This window comes from Marmota flaviventris, chromosome 16 (assembly GCF_047511675.1).
Source record: "Marmota flaviventris isolate mMarFla1 chromosome 16, mMarFla1.hap1, whole genome shotgun sequence".
Lineage (NCBI taxonomy): Eukaryota > Metazoa > Chordata > Mammalia > Rodentia > Sciuridae > Marmota > Marmota flaviventris.
The window spans coordinates 71,990,196-72,013,469 of NC_092513.1; the positions used below are offsets into that span (position 1 = coordinate 71,990,196).

At 45.4% G+C, this 23,274-nt stretch overlaps 1 long non-coding RNA gene across 2 annotated transcripts in view; it reads left to right on the forward strand.

Annotated features, from left to right (window-relative positions):
• Positions 1-23,274, forward strand: part of LOC139702151 (uncharacterized) — a 158,735-nt gene that overhangs the window by 128,289 nt on the left and 7,172 nt on the right. Inside the window, exon 3 of one of the 2 annotated variants that reach the window (XR_011704748.1) lies at positions 19,900-20,401. The exons of the other annotated variant lie outside the window; for it this stretch is intronic. This is a non-coding gene — a long non-coding RNA (uncharacterized lncRNA). Of the gene's footprint in view, positions 1-19,899; positions 20,402-23,274 lie in introns of those variants that run through there. 2 annotated transcript variants of the gene reach the window in all.

A 23,274-nucleotide genomic window follows, 5' to 3' on the forward strand; every position in this document is an offset into this window, starting at 1 on the left:
GGGCTTGTCCTTATTTGCTACTTACCGTCTTCTGCCTTCTGGGGGCTCCTCCTTGCCTTCTTTGCCAGTTTCTTCCCCTGCTTGTTGACCTCTGCTTTCTTCTCATCTGGGGCAGGTCAAGTATGAACTCCCTGAACAGGTTTTCTTTTTGGTACCAGGGATTGAACCCAAAGGCCTTTAACCACTGAGCCACCTCCTCAGCCCTGTTTATTTTTTATTTTGAGACAGGGTCTCTCTTCAGTTGCTCAGGGCCTCACCAGGTTGCTGAGGCTGGCTTTGAATGTGCCATCCTCCTGCCTCAGCCTCCTAAACTGCTGGGATTACAGGTTTTCTAAGGGGCACGAGGGCCACCCCATTCCCAGGATCACTGTGCTCTGTCTCCAGGCTCCACCCCCCTCTCGGCCTTTGCCCACCCCTGGAATGCCCCTCCACCCTTGCTCCCCAGACAGCACAGAGGCTTCCATTGTGGAGACCCCCCTGCTGCCCTGAGGGCTGGACTGGCCCCTGTGTGCTCCCAGGATGCCCACCGCCTCCCTCTGCCCTGGCGCTGTGGGGCTACCTTGAACAGAGCCGGGCATTGTCCTCTGCCTCCAGAGAGGAAGCTCCCTGGGAGGCAGGTAGAAGCTTTTCCCTTTGCTGCCATCACCACATTAGGGAGGGGCAGAATGTGTCTTCCAGAAGTCACTTCTCCAAGAATCCCACTCAGGAAAACCAGACAACAGTGAGATGGACCATTTTTCATTTTTAATATTCATTTTTTCACTTTGAGTTACAGAGCTAATTTTATCACCGAGCAATACTTTATACAATTGCTTTCATTTCATTGAAAGTCTGTTTTGAAAAAAATGTATGATGGAGTAGCATAGAAGAAATCAGGACAGACAGCAAGGAGACACAGAGGGACAGAAGGGAGGCCGCAGATTTATATCTAAACTCCCCATGAACCTCCTCCCTATACCCCCCCCCCCCCCCCCCCCCCCCCCCCGCCCCGCCTGTTTCCCTCCAGGCATGAATTTGTAAGAGGTCCAGTAGACCTTAGAGTCCCCTTAGCTTGTTCACAGTGCCTACATGTCTTGTTAGCTCTGGGACATAGTTTTAGGCTGACTAAAAGAAGCCTAGAGAGAGCTACTGTTGGGGACCTATAATGTGGTCATTAACTAGACAGCCATGCCCGGCTCTGTCCTCTGTGATGGGAGGAGTCCAGCTCATGGAGCTGATGCCCCCCCCCCCTTCATTCACAAGGTTTCCTTTTCAGGAAGAGGCCTGAGACCCCCGGGCGGTCTCACCCTTGGATGCCTACACCCACCCTTTGAGTGCGTATCCTCCTCTGCTGCAATAAATCTCTGTGCTTCACTGAAGAAATCTCTGCTGCTGTCTCTTTTGAGTATCCTGAAATTCCTTTCTGTGGTGTCGATCAAGAACCTGCCAGAGCAGGGTTGAGCTCCCTTCTCCCCTCTGGGGACCTCCTTGGACTCCATGTGGTGACTAACTCCCTGTTGGGTTTTGCTCGTGTTTTTCTGTAGGTGATACTGGTTTGGGCTGCTTCTCAAGGGTTTCGGGAGACTAAGTGGTTACATATACCTAAAGTGCCTGGAGCAAAGCCTGGTACCTTTATGCCCTAGTCAAATACTTGTTTGACAAAAGGTGGAATTTTGGAATTACCAGCTCTGTTGTAGGCATTATTCCTTATCCAGAATGTCCTGAGAATCCTGTTCCCTGGACCCCTGGCCTCTACCACTCAGCACCCAGACCTTTCTCTTTCTCCCACTCTGTTTCTTAACAGATGCAGTTAAACTTGAGGTCAGGAGGACGGAGATGTGGACTCCAGCCAAGTCCTGAACACTCAGCTCACAGGTCCTGTGGCCAGGCGCTGTTCCCAGGGCTTTATTTACTTCACATAACAGAGGAGCAGTGAAAGGAGTACTATTCTCCCTATTTTAAGATGAAGACATTTAGACTCAGGCAGGTGAAGTGACTTTTCTAAGTTCAGGTTGCAGAGTCTGGCCTGAGCCTAAGCTGTCTGGCTCTAAGTCATGTGCCGGCTTCTCTAAATCCAGGAGGCCCAGGAGTCCTGCCTGTCTCAACAGCCTGGGTGTCCAGTGACCTCAGCTGTGCCAAGGAGTCCCTGGTCAAATCTGGGTTCTGTCTTCCCAGCATCTGACATGTGTTGGACCAGAGAAGGGAAATGAATTTTTAAAGTCGATCTGGAACTGAGCTGAAGGTGGGGTTGGCATCTACTGTGTGTGTGTGTGTGTGTGTGTGTGTAGGTATTCGTTCCTATTTTTGATGTCCTTGGAAAACTGAGTGACATCTGGTGACAGTACCTGCAGCCTGAGACAAGGACCCAGCAGCTCCCTTTCCCAGAGAATCTGGGTGTCCTCTCTTGTGGTCACTGGAACACTGTCCACCTTACCCATTTGTCCCATGGACACTCCTGTCGGCACACCTGGCGGATGGGATGTCAGAAATCTCGCCCTGTCGTAAATACGACTGGATGGTAGAATATGTAGCTGGTTTATTTCTAAGGGGATCCTAGAAAATAAAAATTGGTTTGGAAAAATTGGAAGCAGAAAAGGGGATTTTTTCCAGAGTTGACATTCTCACAAGAATCCAAGCATTAGTATGGGAGGGGCTGCTCAGAATAATAATTTACTTAAGTGTCGCAAATTGGAATGCTGATAATTAGATTTCATGTGTTGCTCATTATGCTCATTGCTGAAATGTCCAATACCCTGCTGATTTAGAGAGTGAAATAAACATTAGACTTTTTTTTTAATAGCTGTAGTGTAAAATTTTCAAAATTGGACTATGAACAGCTCCACTGGGTTTTGTCTATTTTTTTTTCTTTAACCAGTTGGCCTTTGCCATTCCCTGTGTTTGTGTGGTCGCTGGGTCTTTGAGTAAGTCCTGGCAGGACATGTCCCTGCTGTCCTGCTGTCCTGCTGTGCTGGAAACCGAGGCTCAGTCCCCCAGGGGGTGTTAACATCCGTCCCTCCTAGTGAAGCTTTGGTGGTGATTAGATGATGCAGCAGAGGCTGCAGAGAAGGACCTGGGGCCTTGCTGGCCGCTGTGCCCTGTCTTCAGAAAGAGACACTGCGGCCTCTGCATGTGGCTCTGCAGCTGCAACGGGCCAGCAGGCAGGCGCTGGGCAGGGAGGTGCTGCAGGATTCCTCAGAGTCCCTTGAGCCCCTGGAGGACCAGGTGTCCTTCATCTCCTATGCTCCAAGTTCCCTAACCTGTGACTGTCCCCACTCTTGTGAGACCAGTGAATAATGAAGCCATGTGTAGAGGTTTTTAGAGATGGTGCCATGTGAATCAGAGTGCCGGACGTTTGAGGACGTTGTTGTGGGGACAGTCGTCTTTTAGGAATGGAAGTCCATCCCTTCCTCACACCATGAGTCATCTGCGCTGTTCAGGACCTCCATATCTGACAGGGTCTTGATACAAATGAAGGTGTCCCAAGAACAAAAAGCTACGGGAAGAACTCAAATGTTGCATTCATGATGGTTGTCAGTTTGGCCTTTTGACTTTACTATGCAAAGAAAAATGTGTAATTTCTTATTTGGGCAAAAACAACACAATACAAACATCTTTGTGAATACAAAGTGCCATTCATCACTGTGAGGTCCCATGTCAGGAGCCATCTGACTCCAGAAACAGGGGGCCCGAGCAGCTGCACTGAGACATTGGGGCTTCTCCACACCAGGTCCGCCTGACCCTGGAAGAGAGGGACCAACAGCCACTGTGTGCATCCTGCTCTCCTGGAGAGAGGTGACCTCCATCCTCATGGGAAATACCCTGTTTCAAACCAGGGGGCTCATTGTCACTTAGCAGAACCACAGAACCCTCTTCCTTCCTCTGGTTGTCCCCTGGGTACAGGGGCTGGCAAAGCAGGCAGGACACCTTCATCCACGTCACCCTCAACCTCGTGGCCTTTACATTGTCCACGTAGCCCGGTCACCCAGGGTATATGCCTGTCCAATAGCCAGGTCATCACAACCTGAATGTGAATCCTATATTCATTTAGAAACTACTCTCATTTGGAAACTGCATTCTTCCGTGATGGGCTGAGCTTCATGCCCCAAAAGCAGAGGTGCGGGTTTTCCATGAACTCTAAATAATCATGTTGATTACGTTAAAGTCAAGTTAATACCAACTTAGTCATTACAGGTTTATATTTTATTGTTAGCTCCCTTATCTATTTTGACTCTTAGGTTATCATGAGGACAGCAAAAGCTGTCCCTTGTTTTCTAAGGAATGGACTGTATATGTCTATTGTGTACACACGTATGCAGATGTGTGTACACACAAATACTAGCTATGCTTGCACACATTTAAATTGAAAGATTATTCCCTTTGATAAGTATTAGGCATTCAAAAAAACTTGAGAGTGTTGTTCGGTCTGAGTTGACTAGGATACTCATCATTTATGACATTAATCCATTATCGTTGCCTAGAATCTCACTAAGGGTCAGCCTCCCCTGGCCTCCTTCCAAGCACATGTGAAGGGGCCAGTGGGGAGAGTCCTGCCAGGTGTCCTGAAGGGTGAGGCAGGCGTGGTGCACAGAACCGCCCCCAACAGACGGCACAGCACATGGGAGGGCCCAGCAGCTCTGGGCTGGACTCAGCGATGTCACACTGCGGCTCCCTCCCGTCCCCAATCTGCCCACCCCCACCGTGGGGACCCAAGGAAGATGTAATATTCTCTCGCTAGTCACCCCTCAGGGCCTCTGCAGTTCCTTCTGGTGGTGCCCTGACTGTGTGTTCCCTCTGTCAGACACCCCTTCAGTCAGGGAGGCCTGGTGAGTCTTTATAGCACAAGGTCGTTTCAAGGTCACAGGTCAGGGCCATCCGCCAGGTTCTGCTCACTCACTGGCTCCTCTCTCTGCTCGTGCAGACTTTGTTTCTTATTATGGAGGAGGGAGGGGACATGACCCCTTCATGCCTGCTTGGGAGGGGAGACAGGGTGCTCTGAGTCTCTGGGAACCGAGGCCTGGCAGTGCCGCCCTGACCAGGTGGGTGGACAGAAAGTCCTGCTCTCAGCTGGTGATAGACAGACTGGCCTTTGAAGAAGTGAGTGGCTGTGCTGGCTGAGAACAGACCCTGGGCAGGAAGCCAGGGAAAGGACTGCTGGTGGGGAGCAGGTGGGGGAAGGGAAGGCAGAGGAATCATAGGGACAAGTGGGCAGCTAGAGGCCAAACCACAGCAGGTGTGGGCAGACGCCAGGGACCACACATAGTGGCCCAGGGACTCCCTGGGCCACTGGGAGGTGTGTGTTCACCAGTACATGCAACAGGGAGACTCTAGAGCCATCCATTCAGCTGTCCTTGGGACCTTCCTTTGTCCTCTCCACCAGTGGCACTCCAGGACCCAGGGCGCCATCCTTCCTGTTTGGAGGTTCAGATTTCCTCGCCATCCTGGTGGGTTTTCTGGGGCCACCAAATGCTCTGAGTTCTGCCCTCACCTTCTGTCCAGCACCTCATGCTGTAGGTCAGGTCAGGGCGCATCCCCTCATGAGGCCTTAGCACCTCCAGTCCTGGTGCATTGGGTCCCTCTGAATCCCAGGGTCAGCTCCTGAGATCTATCATCTGTCCTGTCTCTGAGCCTCACATTCTACTTGGCCCCTTGGAGCCAGTGAATGCCATTAGGGAGGCTGCAGGCCCCTTGCAAGACGTTTCTCTTCTTTCTAGGTTCTTGGTGCTATGACTCCTGGCCATCTGGATCACTCTCTGATACCTACAGAGAGCTTAGCTTTTTGTATTTGATCTCACTTTGGGTGGTGGTCCTGGTGAGGGGGATACTTAATGCAGTAAAGATGCTTTTGACCTTGGAGAACCCTACAGGAGAATGAAGACCCACAGATCTAACTTCTCCCCAAATAGCCAAAGACCTGTTATCTCTGAAAGGACAGTTTGACATTCTTGGGGGCCTCCCTCCTTCCTACAGACCTGCTTCCACAATCAGGGTCACTTTGCTGTACTTTTTTAAGTTGAGATAAGATCTGTGCACATGAAATTAACCATTTTCAAGTGTACAACTCAGGGCATTTACTAGAGCTACAATATCATCCCGCTATCACCTACAGTTAGTTAGATACAAAACGTTTTCATCCCTTGAGAAGGAAATCCTGTGCATACTAAGCAATCTCTGCTCCAGCTTTGGGGAAACCATGAATCTGCTCTTTTCTCTGGGATTTCTTATAAATAGAATCATACAGTATGTGGCCTATTGCGTCTGGCTTCCTTCAAGTATCATGTATTTCTTTCAGGTGTGATGTCATGGTCTATCAGTATTTCATTCTTTTTTTTTTATGGACTAATGTTCCACCGTGTGGATGTAATATGATTTTTTCCATTCATTGATGGGACTTGAGATTGCTCCCACCTTTGGGCTGTTGTGAATAGTATAATCAGTATAACTTTCATATCCATATCTGTCATGCTTTTATGTTAGCTGAACATTAGTCTCTGAAACAACTGGATGGAGCTTTTGAAATGCAATCTACTCTCCTTAAAAAGTTACCAATAGCGTGATCCCGTTGCTTGGGAAGGGACAGGCTCAGGGCAGGATAAGTATCAGGTAGGGCCACCTTGGGTCTGCGGTTCAGTTTCAGACCCCATCCTCTCAGACTCATGGAAGTAGAACAGTGGCCTGCCACACCCTCTGTCCCTGTGTGCCCTGTCTCCATGTACTGCCTGGGAGCCCAGCCCCATGACGTTGAAGAAGCCCCTCAGTCTGCACAGTGGTGCTCAGTGCCCTTAGCTGTCATCTGAAATCTGCAATTGAATTAATTCCTGCAAAAAAAAAAAAAAAAAAAAAATTGAACTGAATGGGGCAAAGGGGGGAAGCTGTTCTGTCAAATACCTCAGTGCTGCTACTCCAGCCATTTGATTTCAAGCATCACCTTAGAAATTTGAAACATCTATTTTACAGTAATTTGTAGAAACTTTGTCTTCTGTTTTAGAGATGAATATGGAGGACCACAATTGAAACACGTCCCGGGCTTGTGTGGTGTCATGTGTTATCACTAAGGTCATCAAATGATCCATTTCATGTCACAGCAGCCCTGTGTGGTAGGTGCTGTCATGACCCTGATTTACAGGTGAGAACACAGAGGCACTGAGAATGACACAGATGGGGGCCCAGCGAGGACACAGCCGAGTGGGATTCGAACACATCAGTCACTATGTGGGTCTTAGCACAAAAATCTGCATCTAATTTTCAATCCCCATTTAATATTTCTGCTAGCTTGAAAAAAAAAAAGACTTTGTGTTAATGTGATAAAAAATGGCTACTGTGACGTTCTGGGGAATTTTTCTTTCTTTTTTTTTCCCCCATGTTTAATAGCTTTGGAACTTGACTTTCTCAGCACCTTGAAGGAATCTGTGTCAAGCTGGTTTTGGAATGATCGGCTTCTGCCTCTGCTGATGAATCAGGCTAATCACCAAGTGGGGGTATAATCTCACTTTTTTGAGTGGTTCACAGACTTTGCTTCCTAATTTCTACCCCAATTTACATTCTAACATTATAATTCTGGAATGCCAATGGACAGCTGCATGAATAATTTTGTTCACAAACAAAGATGCAAAAACTGGAAGAGAAAATAAAGCTGTTGTGGCGTCTGTGTCACGAGTGCACGTGATTTTCTCTCCTCCAGATTTTCACCATGATCTTTTTAATTTGCTGCCTCCTCACTCATTCTAAAATAGACTTCTCTCGTCTTGTCTTTTTTTTTTCATGGCTCTGATGGACCAAGTTAATTATCACAGAATGTAAGCATCTGAGAAACTCACATTTTAATCACGAGATAACTTAGGGTGTTGTTTCAAGCAGGTCTACTTACGTTTTTCACGTTTGTTCCACATAACAGAAGCACTTTTAAAACGTCAAGCAAGATATAATTGTTCTGTTTTATTGCTTATTTAAGCAAAACAAATAGAAAGCTTAATGCTATTTGTTGGATTGCAAACCCTAAATGACATTTAAGAAATATCACTCTTGTATATTACTCAGCCATAAAGAAAAATGAAGTTATTGCATTTGCAGGTAAATGGATGGAGCTGAGAATATCATGCTGAGTGAAATAAGTCAAACCCCCCAAACCAAACACCAAATGTTTTCTCTAATAAGTGGATGCTGATCCATAATGGAGGCGGATGGGGGATAAAGGGACTTTGGATTATGCAGAGAGGAGTGAGGGGAGGGGAGGGTGTGGGGGTTGGGAAGGACAGTGGAGTGAAATGAACATTATTACCCTATACACATGTATGATCACACACCCGGTGTGACTCTGCATCATGTTCAGCCAGAGGAAGGAGAAGTTGTGCTCCGTTTGTGTATAATATGTCAAAATGCATTCCACTGACATGTGTAACTAATTAGAACAAATTAAAATAAAAAAGAATAAGGAACCTGTTTCTGAGTGAAAAAAAAAGGAGATGTGCATCGTGTAACTCATGGGAATAGGGAGAGTTATTAGAAATCTATTAGAAAACTAATAAATTCTTATTCTCAAGGGAAAAAAAGAAATATCACTCTTGCAAAAAAAACAAAAACAAAAAACCCAACAACAACATCATATGTGGAAACTGAAGAGGAAAAAGGATAAGAAAAAGGAAGGGGAGGGGCACCTCATGAACATGAAAGGCAGCTTGGTAGAATAAAGGAAAGGGACCCAGGGAGGGAGGGAGGAGCAAAAGGGGAAGTACTGGGTGATGACATTGGTCAGATTATAGTTTCGTTGTGTGCATGTGTGAATATGTAACAACGGACCCCACCATTATGGATAATTATAATGCACCCATAAAAATATGCAAAAGAAAACAACAACAAATAAAAACAAAGCAAAACATGAATCACATTTCATATTTTCCTGAATCCATTTGTCCTTTTAACCATAGGGAGTGCTAACCCTCATGGAGCACACAACCAGGCATATTAAGGACTTTACCTCTCATTATTACCACAAAAATGGTCTCATGTCACTATGTATCCCATTTTATAATCGAGCAACCTCAGTTTCAAAGAGGCACAGTCCTGCCCCAGGCCTAACGGGGGGGGGGGGGGGGGGTGCCCCTTGGAGTGACATTTCACCAGGCTGCTGGGGCTGGTGGCCTGGGCTTCTTCCCAAGGGCAAATCCCCTCACTGCTTAGCATCAATGAGCCATGGTCAACCTCAGTCTGAGAAGATTAAGTGGAAAATTCCAGAAATATATAATACATAAGTTTCAGCTGATGTTTATTCCATTACATTGTTATACTTGTTCTGTTTCATTACTGTTAATCTCTTTCTGTGACAATTTATAAATTAAGACTTATCATAGGTATGCATGCATAGAAAAAAAAAGGGAGTATGTGTTGAGTTTGAGGCTAGTCACGATTTCAGGCATCCTTGGGGCATGGGGAATCTTGGGACCCATCTCATACAGATGAGATTGTACTGCTAATCCATTTGTGAAATTTTTACTATGACAAGACAAAGAAGTGTAAAGTGTGATTCCTTCCTTCAAGGAGCTCCCAGGCCAGTGGGGATTTGTAATGTACTAGAAAACCTTGTAAAATAGCAAGTGTTCTCCCTCTGAGCCACAATCCCAGCCCTGCCAAATTCTTTATCACACCACAGACTATTCTCTGGCTTTGGGTGTAGAATGCCCCACATTTGGAGACTCTAATGCAGGTTAGGGATAGAAAGCAGTTAACTCAATATTCTAATTCATTTTGATTGCCATCAGTATTATAGTCTTACCAATAATGCTGGCCATATTGCTAAAATGTATATGTAACTCTAAAAATAAGTAAAAAATGCTGCTATATTTGCTAGAATCTCATTCAACCATTAACAGTGAGTCTAATCTATCATCATACTGTATAACCAGGATGTCTCCCAGGGTGCGGCCTCTCAGGTTTGCAGGGCTCCATTCAATTCTGTCAAGTTCCACCACAGGAGAGCTTTCAGCAATGTATGGCTTCACCCTCCCCCTGCATTTGGTATTATGAGCCGTACAACAGCATGCCTTGCTCTTAGATGCTTTTAAAGCTCTGATGTCATATTGAATTTCTCTCACTGTCTGACCCTCTTAGTCATTATCATCATCAGGTAGAATTTCTGCTTCTCTCCAGGTACCCCCAAGCCTTCCACACTTGGAAGAGGTGTTAGTGAGGTTCAGCCATGGTGTGGCTCTAGATGGCTGGTGGTAACCCCAGTTGGCTATGCCTCTCCAATCAAGTCCACTCCCATTCATACAGGATATGGTTACCTAAGTACAGACCAGTGGATATTTCAACCATTAGGCCACACATCCACGTTCCCTGTCAACCCCGATTTTACCAGATGGGATACAAGCACAGTCTGCTCTTTCCAGACCTTCAAAATTTTGACATAGCATAAAAGCATAGTTATAGTCTTTGCTTAGACATTATCTCTGCTTCTGGTATTTAATGTTGTACCCCTGGTCTTGGGACTACTGCAGCACTTAGGTTAAAAAAAATTGAGGTGATGTGAGGAAGAAAAACATGTCTAGCCATGTTCACCCCATGGGAAGAATCCTACCAGTATCCTCCTTTAGAAAAAGAGAAGTATCTCTCCAGTGGGGATTTTCCCTTCACTCCTTTCATTTCAGATATAAACACAAACTTCAAAGGCACACACCAGCAATTCATGCCCAAATCTACCCCCATTTGGAAAGACCAATGTTTCAACTGTCCATTCCAATTCTCTGTCAAAACATTCCTCTGAGGATGTAAACTCCTTCTTGGTCTGAAGGAATGTGACTCATTGGGTCCAGTTGGCGCAGTTTCTTCTGTTCTGGTTCTTTGTAGAGTACTGTGAACATTGGCATCAACCCACAGATCAGCAAATCTGAGTCAGGAGAAAGCGGGTACTCCCGTCTGGACCCCTCGGTTGCCACCCAAGGCTGCTGGCATCCGTCTCATTGAGACCCTCTTCCCAGGGAATCTGCTCCGTAGCCATCCAGAGTCTCTGTCTCTCCTGTTGACAAACAGAGCAGTCTGTAGTGGCATTTTGTGCTCAGAAGAGACAGAAGGCGTGAGTCTGATTCAGTTCCTGGCTGCTCTGTGGCGGCCCCTCAAGGTCCACTCATTTCATGGAGCTTGGTGAGGACTCAAGAAAGCCCACGGAGATATCCGATTTCCTTCTGGTCTTGGAGAGGTGGTTTTCTGATAGGAATTGATGTGTCTGACTTTAATGCCCGCCTCCAATTCCTACAGTGATTGTCATGGGCCGTGCCCCCTGTGGCGTCCCTTCATCAGGTCCCTTGTCCATTGCTCTCCTGGCTTGGCCACCTCAGGTCAACGGCCAGCTGTCGGGGAGAAGAGGCTACTCGGTGGTGAAGGGACTGAGTAACTCCTCACACTCTCCTTGGCATGGTCTGAGTGTCTCCACTGGAGGCACATGTTGAAACTTAGTCCCTGTGTCCCGAAGCCCAGTCTGTGTGAGTAGTGTCTTATAAAAGGTTTGGTGAGGGCAAGATCAGCCCCCTTGCCCTTCCACCTTCTGCCATGTGAGGACACCTAGCTTGCACCATCTCTGAGGAATGGACCCTCACCAGACACCAAAACTGCTGGTTCCTGGATCTTGGACTTTCCAACTTCTAGAACTGTGAGGAATACATTTCTGTTCTTTATAAACCACCCAATCTCAGGCATTTTGTTATATCACATGAAAAGACTAAGACTCCTTGAACCATGTTCGTGCACCAACTGTTTCCATTTTATTAGAAGATTCTTCTAGTCACTGTCCTTCTGTTGGAACATTTATCTCTCCAAAATTAACCAAATCATGGTAATAATTTGGGTTTCAATATTATTTTATGTCTGTCGGTTACAGGAGACATTTTGATTAATTTCTAATCATAAGCCAGTAATTGTCCTTCAAATGGAATCTTTCTGTTCCAAAGTCCCAGTATTTGCTTCTGGGAGGTACTTACAGGCTCTTGTCATAAGCCTCGTCTACACTCCACACAGGGCTAGTGTACCTCAGAGAAACCATCTCAACCAGTACCTCAATTCTTGTTCTTTAGTGCATAGGGCCAGGCAACTTATTGGTTCCCACTTACCATGTCCAATCCCTGAAGGGCAGATCTTACAGGCCTTCTGTTTTATGATGCTGGGTCAGAGCCATGTTCCCCAGTCAGATACACTGTCCTCTTCACAATGCATCCAGGCAAAGAGACACAACGGTTCAGGAAAAGCCTGTTTAAACATCACCATTGCCATCCAAGCTTACCTCATGCCAATCCACCTTGCATCTCCATATTCTCTCAATTTAACTGCAGCTCCTATTAGGACTTAAGTAATGTGTTCTTCCTTCCACCATGCATGGGGCTCATGTGTCAATGAGTTCTAGAACCTTCTATTCTGGTCATGTTACCCATTCATGTTTATAATGCTTTGAGTTCCAGCAGGGTATCAAGCCAGGGGGCCCTGCACCTTGCAGACTTTATCTTGATTAATCAGGCCATTGCCCCAGATTGGATTTCTTATTGTAACCTTTGTTTTATGGCTTTCAAACTTCCTCCAAACTGGGGTAAGTAGAGTAGACTCATTTAAGGTCCTTTCATGGGATACCTGCCAGAGGGTATCTAACCTCCCAAAGGACTACATTAAGACCTTTGTTTCTACCCCATTAACATTTGCTTTATTCATCCGATATTTTGGGTGTGGGAGGGTACTGAAGGATAGATCCCAGGGGCACTCAACCACTGAGCTACATCCCCAGCCTTATTTTACATTTTATTTAGAAACAGGGTCTCACTGAGTTGCTTAATGCCTTCATTTTGCTGAGGCTGGCTTTGAACTCATGATCCTCCTGTCTCAGCCTCCTGAGCCACTGGGATTACAGGTGTGTGCCACCATGCCTGGTTTATTAATCCCATTTTTAATGACTACCTAAACTTTTCTACCTTACTGAAATGAGTCCCTTGATTTTCCTCTCTGTCTTTCCCCATTTTTTTTGTTAAGAAATCCAATTTTGGGGGGGGCTGGGGATGTGGCTCAAGCGGTAGCGTGCTCGCCTGGCATGCTTACGGCCCGGGTTCGATCCTCAGCACCACATACAAAACAAAGATGTTGTGTCCGCCGAAAACTAAAAAATAAATATTAAAAATTCTCTCTCTCTCTTAAAAAATTATTAAAAAAAAGAAATCCAATTTTTGTTGTTGTTGTTGTTCATTCATAAGAGATCAGAGGGGAAATGGATTCAGCAAATCCACAAAGGCTCCTTGGACTGTTGCTTGACTTTGCAAGAGTAGTAAAGATACTTGGGGTGTCCATGCAAAAGGGGCCCACTTAATCATGCTGGATGAGTATCCTGATCATCATGAAGTTTGGCTTGCATACAAAGAATATCCAACTGCTTCCTCTGTGGGGTTCCAATTCACATTCATGGTGGGGAGTCAGACAGCCTCCTTCTCAGGGCCAACAACTACACACAGTGCCTTTCAGTCTGCTTACCAGGCTAGCTGGGCCCTAAAAATAACCTGCCACAGGCCTGATTTGTGTGTGGTGATGTGTGGTTTTTCCATAGTGAGTTATGGCTCCTATATCAAGAGAAATATAACAAATCCACCTCTGCCTGGACTTAAGCCAGGCAGAGCTGCAGGTAAATTGCTTTAGAAAGAGAGAAAGAAAGAAAGAAAGACAGACTTGTGGGGGTCAGCACAGTGGGCCCAGTTTATAGAATTACTCCCTTAAACTCATGTTCCCACACTTGTGCCAGTCTGTTCCCTATTAATAGCACAGGTGTGATTTCATACCATGGGTGACCCTATAATCCCCCAGAGGATTAAAATTCCCTCAAAATCAAAATTTCCTCACCTTCTACTCTTCATCCTTTCTCTTCCCAAACTCTTGCTGGCATCCGAGGCCAGAGGTCTGACTCTAGGGGTTTCAACCTGATCCAGCCACTTGCTCCAAACATCCAGCAGAAAGGTCATGGTGAAGAGCAAGAAAGGAAACTTTGATTGATGTATCTATATTGGGAAGGCCAAGCCCGACCCAGCATCCCGGGCCTGCCTTCAGGTGCTGACAGGAGCTTTGGGTTTCAATAGAGGAAGGACAGGCAGAGGCCAGAGGTCTGCCTCTCTAAGCAGCCTTGGTCAGACTGAGGTCTGTTGACCACTCTCAGTGCTGGTTCAAATCTTGCCTGAGTCCTCAAGGGGGACAGGGTAGGTCAGGTCAACGATGGGCTAATGGATCTTGTATCACTAGTTTGTAGATGAACACTCCTTAGATGACTGTCATACCTATGTGCAGAGCCGAGCAGGAATGTGACCCACAGTTTAAGGTAACAAAGGAGACAGGTACAAAATGAAGTCAGAGAGGGCGAGCTAAGAGTCACTGCTTCTAGAAAGGCAGCTAGTCTAAATCCCTGCTATAAAATGTTTCAGTGAGTTGGTGTCGTTCTAGAGAGTCTCAAATTTTTGGCACCCAAAGTGAAGAAAACCGCATTTTGTTCTGTGGAGAATCTCCAGGGAGGAGTTGGAGCTGACTTCCTGGAGAAGTAGAATTTAATCTGGGATTTGTAGTATCACAGCTGCATGGATGGAAGGGCAGGTCAGTCTAGGGCCTAAATGGGAGGAAAGGTTGGTGCAGGCAGCTCGAGGGGATCAGGGCAGGAACATCAGGGGCACATGTGGAAAACTATGAGCAGAGGGATGCTTGGAGGGGGCTGGAGCAGGTGGGGGCAGGTGTAAGTGGAAGGAGGTAGGGAGCCATATTGGAGATGGCATTGAAGGCAAAAGTAAGACATTTAAAAAGTTATGCAAAGCAAAATGGGGAGCTCTGGAGAGATTTTATCTTGGGAGAAGTGTGATAGAAAAATGTCTTTTAAAATAAGAAAATAGTGGGTTACACTGCTGATCTCACCCAGCTGTCAAGGTTCCCCTGTGAACACCTGCCCCTCTGGATTTCCTCAGGGTCCTGGGCATTTCAACCTTTCTCTGATATACTCTGCTCACCAGTTTCCTTGCCTGCGTCCTTTCGTAGACATCAAGGTCAGGAGACATGATGTGAATTCAGGCTCTGTGTCCTCTGTGATTTGTATTATCCATATACTAGACATCTATTTTTCTCATGACCACAGTGAGTGGAGATCAAGACTCTAACACAGTCCTAACCCTGAGGTTCTCAGTTTGGGTAAACAGTGTCCAAAGAGACCACTAGCCATCCTGAGATGGAGCAGGATTAAAATAGAAAATATCAAAGAAATAAGACACATGGAGGGACAAAAACAGGAAAGAGGAAAATTAGAAAGAATAAAAAGTAAAAACACTGATTCAAGTGGATAGGTTGGGTCCTTAGCAAGGGAAGATGAGAAGTGATAGGAAGTGATAGATATTGTACAATGTTCCACATGCCATGTCTGTCTCCATCCCACCAAGCACCATATCAGAGTATCTAACAGGAAGCCTCACCTGACTGAAGGCTGGGTGATCAACATCCCAGTCCTCGGCATGGCAGGAGAATTAGAATAGAATATAAAAAGACAAGAGCCAGGCAAAGTGGTAAAAACTTGTAATCCCAGCAACTTGGGAGGCCGAGGCAGGAGGATTGCACATTCAGAGCCAGCCTCAGCAACTTAGTGAGGCCATAAGCAGCTTAGGAAGACCCTGTCCAAAAAAAAAAAAAAAAAGGCTGAAGATGTGACTCAATGGTTAAGCACTCAAGGTTCAATCCCTGGTACCCAAAACAAAAAGATGGGCTGGGCACAGTGGTGTACACACTTCTGAGAGGCAAGAAGATCACATATTCAAGGCCAGCCTCAGTAACTCAGCAAGACCCTGTACCAAAATATCATAAAAAGGGCTGCAGCTCAGTGTGCTAGGGCCTGGGTTCAATCCCTAGTACTGAAAGGAAAGAAGAAAAAAAAAAAAAAAAGAAAAGAAGGAAAGACATTGGAGAAAAGTTGATCGTTGATCATTTAATCAAGTGTCAATCCTCAAATGTTTATCATATTTCTTAAGCAATAATACTCTTATTTATGATACTCATGAATGCCAATTAAATATTAAAGCAAGTAATTCTTTGCTAACTCAAAAGAAACCCTGATTTAACTTATTTATATCTTTCTTGGAGTTTTATTAATGGTAGTAAATCATCCAGTGATCTATTACATTACAATGACAGTTGACATTTACAGGGTGTCAATGAGGATCTATTTATACACAAATTAATTACTAAACACCTAAAGGCGTTCAGCTGATCCTGAGTAGGAGGGACAGGACAGTCCCCTTCCCACCACTGACTTGACACTCCTTGGTTCTAATTCACACCAGAGACCTCAAAGCCAGCTTACAACACACCACTTACAAGTAAGATCAGAACTGACCCCGGAGCGGCTGAATAACTTACTCAAGTCCTGGTGGCTAAGATGTGACCGCCCAGCTCTGGCCTCGGTTGCTGAGGCTGCAGAAGTTAGAAGTTCACAATGAAAACGAAGTTTACTAATGGAAAATATTAGGAACTTAATATCCTGATAAGTCCTAAAGACGACAGTCCCATTTTCCCTGTTTAATTACCCACCTCCTGTCCTAGTGACTTGAAACCACAGCCAAGAGAACCAAGGGTGACTGTGACAGTCATTAGGGAGCAAGCCTTCACCGTCACCAAGTCTTAGGGTGAGAAGTAACTGGATCAATCACAGCCCTTCCCTTTTGCCCGCCCTAATTCTAAAATCAGCCAATCACGGAGGTCATAATCCAGAACTCCTCCAATCAGAGTGAAGGGCAGCTCTGCCTCGGTTCCATATCTAAGCAGGTGCCTGCTAACCCATGCGCAGCGCGCCCTTCTGCTAGCAGTAGAGGTTGGCGGGGGGGCCATCCACTTTCAAGCACCTATTTGATTCTTGGGGGGCACCTGGTTATTTCTAACAACAAGGAAAGAGAGATTTGAAATTGAGCTCTCACAGTCGTGACACTTAAACCATGCCTTTGCATGTTAATGACAGTACGTCAGAGGGCAGAGGTAGACTTCACGACATGCTAAATGCCTGGTCGCTGCATACGCTCTGCCACACCTATAGCCATCCGCTGTATCTGCAGATCCCGCATCTACAGTCCAACAACCGCAGACCAAAAGCATTGCTTGTAAGTGTGCCTGGCCTGGACACTCACAGCCCTTTTTCACCTCCTTGGTCCCCAAACAATACAATATAACAACTATTTACATAATGTTTGCACTGCATGAGGGATAAGTAATTTAGAGTTGACTTAAAATATATGGGAGGATACATGTCCATTCTGTGCAATACTGTACCCTTTTATGTAAAGGGACTTGAACATCCACAGATTTTGGCATCCAAAGGGCATCCTGGAACCAACCCACAGATACCGGGGGATGACGAGGAGTATGGGCATCTTTTGCTGCAGATTCAAACAATTGTCCTGTACAGCACTAGTCAAGAATATTTGTCGGCTGGGCATGGCGGTGTACATCTGTAATCCCAGAGGCTCAGGAAGCAGAGGCAGGAGGACCACGAGTACAAAGCCAGCCTGGGCAACTTAGCAAGGCCCTAAGAAATTTAGTAAGTCCCTGTCTCAAAATAAAAAATAAAAAAGGGCTGGGGATGTGGCTCAGCGGTTAAGCACCTCTCAGTACCAAAACCAAAACAAAACTGGTCATCATGAAGGGATTCTGTAGCAAACTGCACTGTGGTGGTGAGCTTCCAGAAACCCAAAGAGAAGAAATAGCTCTCAGAAAAAGGAGCCCTTAGGACAGAGAAAGCCCAGGGGCCTCTTGTTTCTATTCATCCACTACAGTGACCAAGATAAGCGTTTGAATGTCATGTTTATAAACAAGAAGCTTCTGGCCCAACAGCATCAAGCTTAAGCCCAGTTCACCATTTTTTCCTCAAGGAAGAGTGGCATCTGTATTTTCTGTGTTGGAGGAGTCACAGAGTATTTTTATGTCAGAAATTGTAAGGGTCCCGCGAAACGTCGGAGAAAGAGACCACCAAGTGACCACTCATGCAATTGGCAGAAGGGGATTTACTGAACCAGCATGCTGGGGCTCCGTGCCCACTCAAGAAGGGAAAGCAGCCCAGAGCCCCGAGCAGGGGCTGAGCGCTGCTTAAGTACACTTTTTTTGGGGGGAGGGCAGGGGTTTTACATACATCACAGTCTCCTTTAACAAATCATTATACACCGCGGGAAAATCAAACAACAACTCCTAAACATGATTAGTTCATTCATTGGCGGGAACAGGTCAGGCTGGAGTGATAGGTCATTTCTAAACGGGGTACACATTCAAACTGATTGGTTTTAGGGCCTAAAGGACTACGTGACCAGTTACACAGAGTCCCTAGTTATTGGACAACCAGGGAGTCAGTGGGAATATTTACTGGGCAATTCCAGTATTGTCCTAACAGCTACAGGGATTTCAGGTTTTGCAGGTAACATAACATATCTAACAATACCTCCTTTACATTTTAACTCAGACCTTGCAGCTTAGAAACTTTACAACACCCGGTCTTTTACCCTTTAACTTTTACGCTTTAACTTCAATTTCTTTTACCCTTACAAAATAACCTGGGATTGAGGTTGGGTAAGGAAACCAGGAATCTGCACCATGCTGTTCTGGTTGAATAGCACTCACAAAAGTCACTTGAGATAAAAGCCTGAGAGTCAGGAGTGTTTAAATCAGCTAACAGGCTGTGGCTTGGTGAGAACCACGGAGATGATTCTGACTGCAGAAGCAAATGTCCTGGGAAGATCAGAACCATGGACTTCAGGGCTGAAGTGAGGTGAGAGAACACAAGAGAATCCTGGGGGCTCAGGAATCCCTAACTCAGATGAAGCCGTGTCCTGGTCTCTCCTGCGACCTGAACAGAGTGGGTTCAAAAGAGCTGGCTGCTACATTAAGCTGAAAAAATGGAGAAAAGCACAAGACACAGAAGTAATGTTCATATTGAGGGTAGGACGGCTCCAGCCTGGGTCTTTCTGCTAATATGCTGTGTAAGAACAACTTAGAGAAGGGACAGTTGGCTTTGGCTCACAGGGTCAGAGGTCTCAGTCCACGGTTGGCTGACCATTGCTCTGGGCCAAGGTGAGACAGAAGAGCGTGGTGGAAGGGCGTGGCCAAGGGAAGCAGCTCAGAACATGAACTCGGCTACCAGGAAGCACTGGGGTGGGGAGGAGGAGGAGTACATAGCCCATGGCCACACCTCGGTGATCTACTTCCTCTAACTACTTCTACCTCCCAGGAGTCCATGTGGCTATCAATGGATTAATCCATTTACTGGATAGATGGACTAATTCCCTGGTGAGGTCAGAGCCCTAGTCCTTGCTCAGAGCCCCACCTCTGATCCTTGCTGCCTTGAGCACCAGGCTTCTAACCCATGAATTTTTAGGGACATTCCAGACCCACCCAAACCACAGCATATGTTCTGTCTCACAACACCCCACATCTTGATGATATCTGTTGCAGGATCTTTAACTCAAGAGGAAAAATACGCATAGAGTGTTTAAAAGGATGAATCATTCTTCAGCCTTCCTCTCCTGAAGAATTGACCATTTTATCATTTGGTTGCTACCAGTCCTGATTACAACCAGTGGGAGGTAAAAAGTGAAGTTGGGAACTCACTATAGCTTCATATTTTATGCTTTACAGCTGCCAAAAAGAAAAAGAAGAGAGAAGAAAAAGAAATAAGAAAAAGAAAGAACCAGAAGAAAAAAAGAAAGAAAAAGAGAAAAAAAAAAAAGCTGAATTCAGGCTCTCAGTATGATTTGTCTCTATTTTAATCTTGAGATTTGGGCCATGGTTTTTCACTTTAAATACACAGGCACACAAACACACACAAAATATTCCTGGAAAAGTGGCAGTGTTTTTTACAGATCATCTGTTTATTTGTTAAACTCGATATGCCTTTCTTTGTTTGTCTTCCAGATGGAAAGACATCTACTCAGAGACGACTTGGAACAAGGTGGTGGTTATATCATTTTAAGAAAAGGGAAGAATACAACAGACACTAGTATGGCAGTATGTAAAAACGTGGATGTGTAACCGATGTGATTCTGCAATCTGTATACGGGGTAAAAATGGGAGTTCATAATCCACTTGAATCAAATGTATGAAATATGATATGTCAAGAGCTTTGTAATGTTTTGGACAACTAATAATAATAATTTTAAAAAAAAGAAAAGGGAAAGTGATGACCATGAGATTGCTACACAGGAAACCGGACAGACCTCTGCCGTATGGAGGCTGGCTCTGTTCCAAGGTTTCTAAACTTGATGTTGCTAGTTGAAGTGCAGCAGTTTGACTCATAAAGTTTGAGCCCTGCTTTGATTAGTTGATGTTAGGCAACTGCTAGTGGGATGTGGAAGGTGGTGGGGGGGGACGGAGGCCGAGGAGTTCTGAGGGGATGGTGGGACGTCATGGTGGAAGAGTGTGGTGTCCTGCTAAGTTCATGGCAGCCAGGAAGGGCGAGGGGTGGGGAGGAGAGAGAGAAAGAGTCAGTTCATGGCAGCCAGGAAGCAGGGGTTTGGGGGTGAGCTGGGGAGGGGGCGCACATCTATGAAATGAGCTGCTTCAATCCTACACAAAGTTAATCCTTTTGGAAAAACCAGAAACTTCTCCAAAATTTATGCTGAGATAATGCGCCAAGGTCAAAGTGTCCTCATGTTAAATAAAAGAGGTGAATGTTGGACGCTTGACTCCTGGGACACCAGCATTAATGCCCACACTTAAAATATACATTGTAGTGAGGATTTAGAATAAAGAGAAAGAAAAAAAAAAAAACCTCGAGCATTTTGTGTAATTCGATAGCATATTCCTATTCGTGGATATGGTTTCAATATAAAAATTGTGGGGGAAAAAAAACTTGAGAGAAGTCTACTCCCACCCCTGGTCCTCCCTTCCTGTTCTCAGCCAGCCTTTGTTGTGTACTGGTGGACTGTGGTCAGGATGGGTTGTGTGGCATCGGGGGAGTATGCAGTGCTGCCAGCTACTGGCATAGGCCTCTCTGTGCAGGGGGCACAGCGCAAACACCCCCCTAGATAAAGGTAGGCATGACGGCTTTCCCACAGCCTGCTCAGTAGAGTGTGTCAATCTCTCAAATGAATCCCTGCCAACGCCTTTCCCTCTTAAAGGCACAAATGAATGTGGCTGTCATTTACATGCAGGAACCACGACTTAGTTGTCACTGCATCCAGGAGCTGTTGAAGTGACCTAATTTCAAGTCATTTTTAATTCAGAGATGATCTCTAACTAGGGGAAATGCCATCATCGCTCCTTTCCCCGGCCACTTCGCCTTTCACGTGAAAGCAATGTTTGGACGTTTCTTCGCCTACTGGCTTTATGAAGAAAAAGTTAATCTACCAACCTGCCGGGTTCAGCTTCCTAAACCTTGCTTATGCAAGGCTGCTTGATCACCTCTCTCCTTCTCTGTCTCATGCACACACATGTATGCACACAGGTACATGCTTATGTGGACTTTTATGTGATTTAATCAACATCTAATCATTCTTAGTGTTTTGTTTGCAAGTAAACAAAATTCTTTATGTACACAGACTCGTCGGAGGCCAGAATATTTTCTACTGGCAAGTCATCGTCTTATATACAGAGATTTCATCATTCCATTTATCAAAAAAACTCAGGCTTCTAGCATTTTCCTTTTGTTTAGGAACTATGCTATGAGCACTTGTCAGAAATAGTGGATCAAAGTCAGAGGTAGGTTTTCCACCCCAGGTGTGGCGCATCCAGCACGTTCTCAGGTACGCCTCCAGTGGCCGCACTGTCATGGCGGCTCTGCCTTCCAACATGGCTCCCTCCACTGCCCTGCCAACAAGATCTCTCTGGGAATGCAAATGTTTTTTTCTTTGTATGTATGAAAAGGGCAAGTGCTCCTAGCAGCAGCCACATACATGGAAAATTATACATTTGACCTGCTAAAACATCTCTATCAGGTAAGAAAATGTCAGGTAATTAGAAATACTGGGAGAGCTCATGAAATTTTATATGTCTACCTGATGCAATTTCCTTTGAAAACTAATGCTTGAATTTGAAAGTGTGTTAAAAATCAAAGCATGCCTTTCTCTTTCCGGGCATGCCTCATGCTGAGCACTGCCACTTATCTTTCAAATTTTAAACACTTTGGAGCTTTTCAAATGAACAAACTCTTATTTATCAATAACTTCATTATTTTTAGTCTATACTAGTGAAATGATTCATTTTAACCCCAAAGCTATTCCCTGTCTGAGGGTAGATGATGGCTGGCGGTGACAGATGACTGAATCCCACATCTGGAGATCCTGCCACCTGTAAACACAGCCTTTGATCAGCAGGGCCTCTGCTAGATCTGGTTCCACCTCCTGCAGTGATGACATCTATAAACCCACATCTAGAATTATTTGGCACTTTAGATCCACATAGTCTCACACAACAATCCGCATCCTAAAAGAAAATGTGACAATTTTCCTTCCAAGAATAATGGCATGCAAATAAACTACAGAAAGTTTTAAATGAGAAGACTTTAGAGACCAGTAAGAGGGTGAATGGGATGATCAAGCTGGAATTTTAAAAACCAGTGGACTGTTCTGTGATGCAGATGTCTTGTGTCCACGGATCATGATGTCCTATGATGGAAAAACCAGAACTGGCTATAAAATGAAATTATAAGAAAATAACAATGAAGAACCAAACCCTGGGGAGAGGGTTAACTCCCCTCCTCTGCTGTCAGCCGGATTCACCAAGGTTGGATTGTAAGTAGCCTCTCGAGGAGACTGACTACTCCCTGTTGAAATGTAAACACTCTGTGCCAGGCTCTTAAGGCCAGAGATGCAACAGATACCTGTGAAAAGAGTCCTTTCTTCTTAGACTTTGTAACTTTCTGAATCTGTAGGAATGTAGCTGCATCACTTAGTTGCTAGGCCAATTAACTGCTATCTGAACCATAACCTCCTAGGCTATAGTTCTTAGAACTACAGCTCGTAGGGAGGTAAACTCAAGTCACCTTGAGTCACTGGTGCCTGTGGTGAAGGCCATTTCCTGGTGACACTGCAAGTGTGAGCTACTTATCATGAAATTCCTGTACATGGTCCTTGGTTCTGTAGGCCAAGAATTCACCCCCCCTCACCCGATGTTGTTAAGAGAAATGATGTCAAATATACTGCAAAAGCTCCATGTGACCTCAGCTCTGGGGCCCAGAACTTCAGAGCACTAGCTCCCCTGGGTCAGGGTTAGCAGAGCCTGGTCTCTTGCTGAGCACGATTTCCATAACATTTACAGCCTACAACTCAAGAGGAGCCAAGAAAACAACTC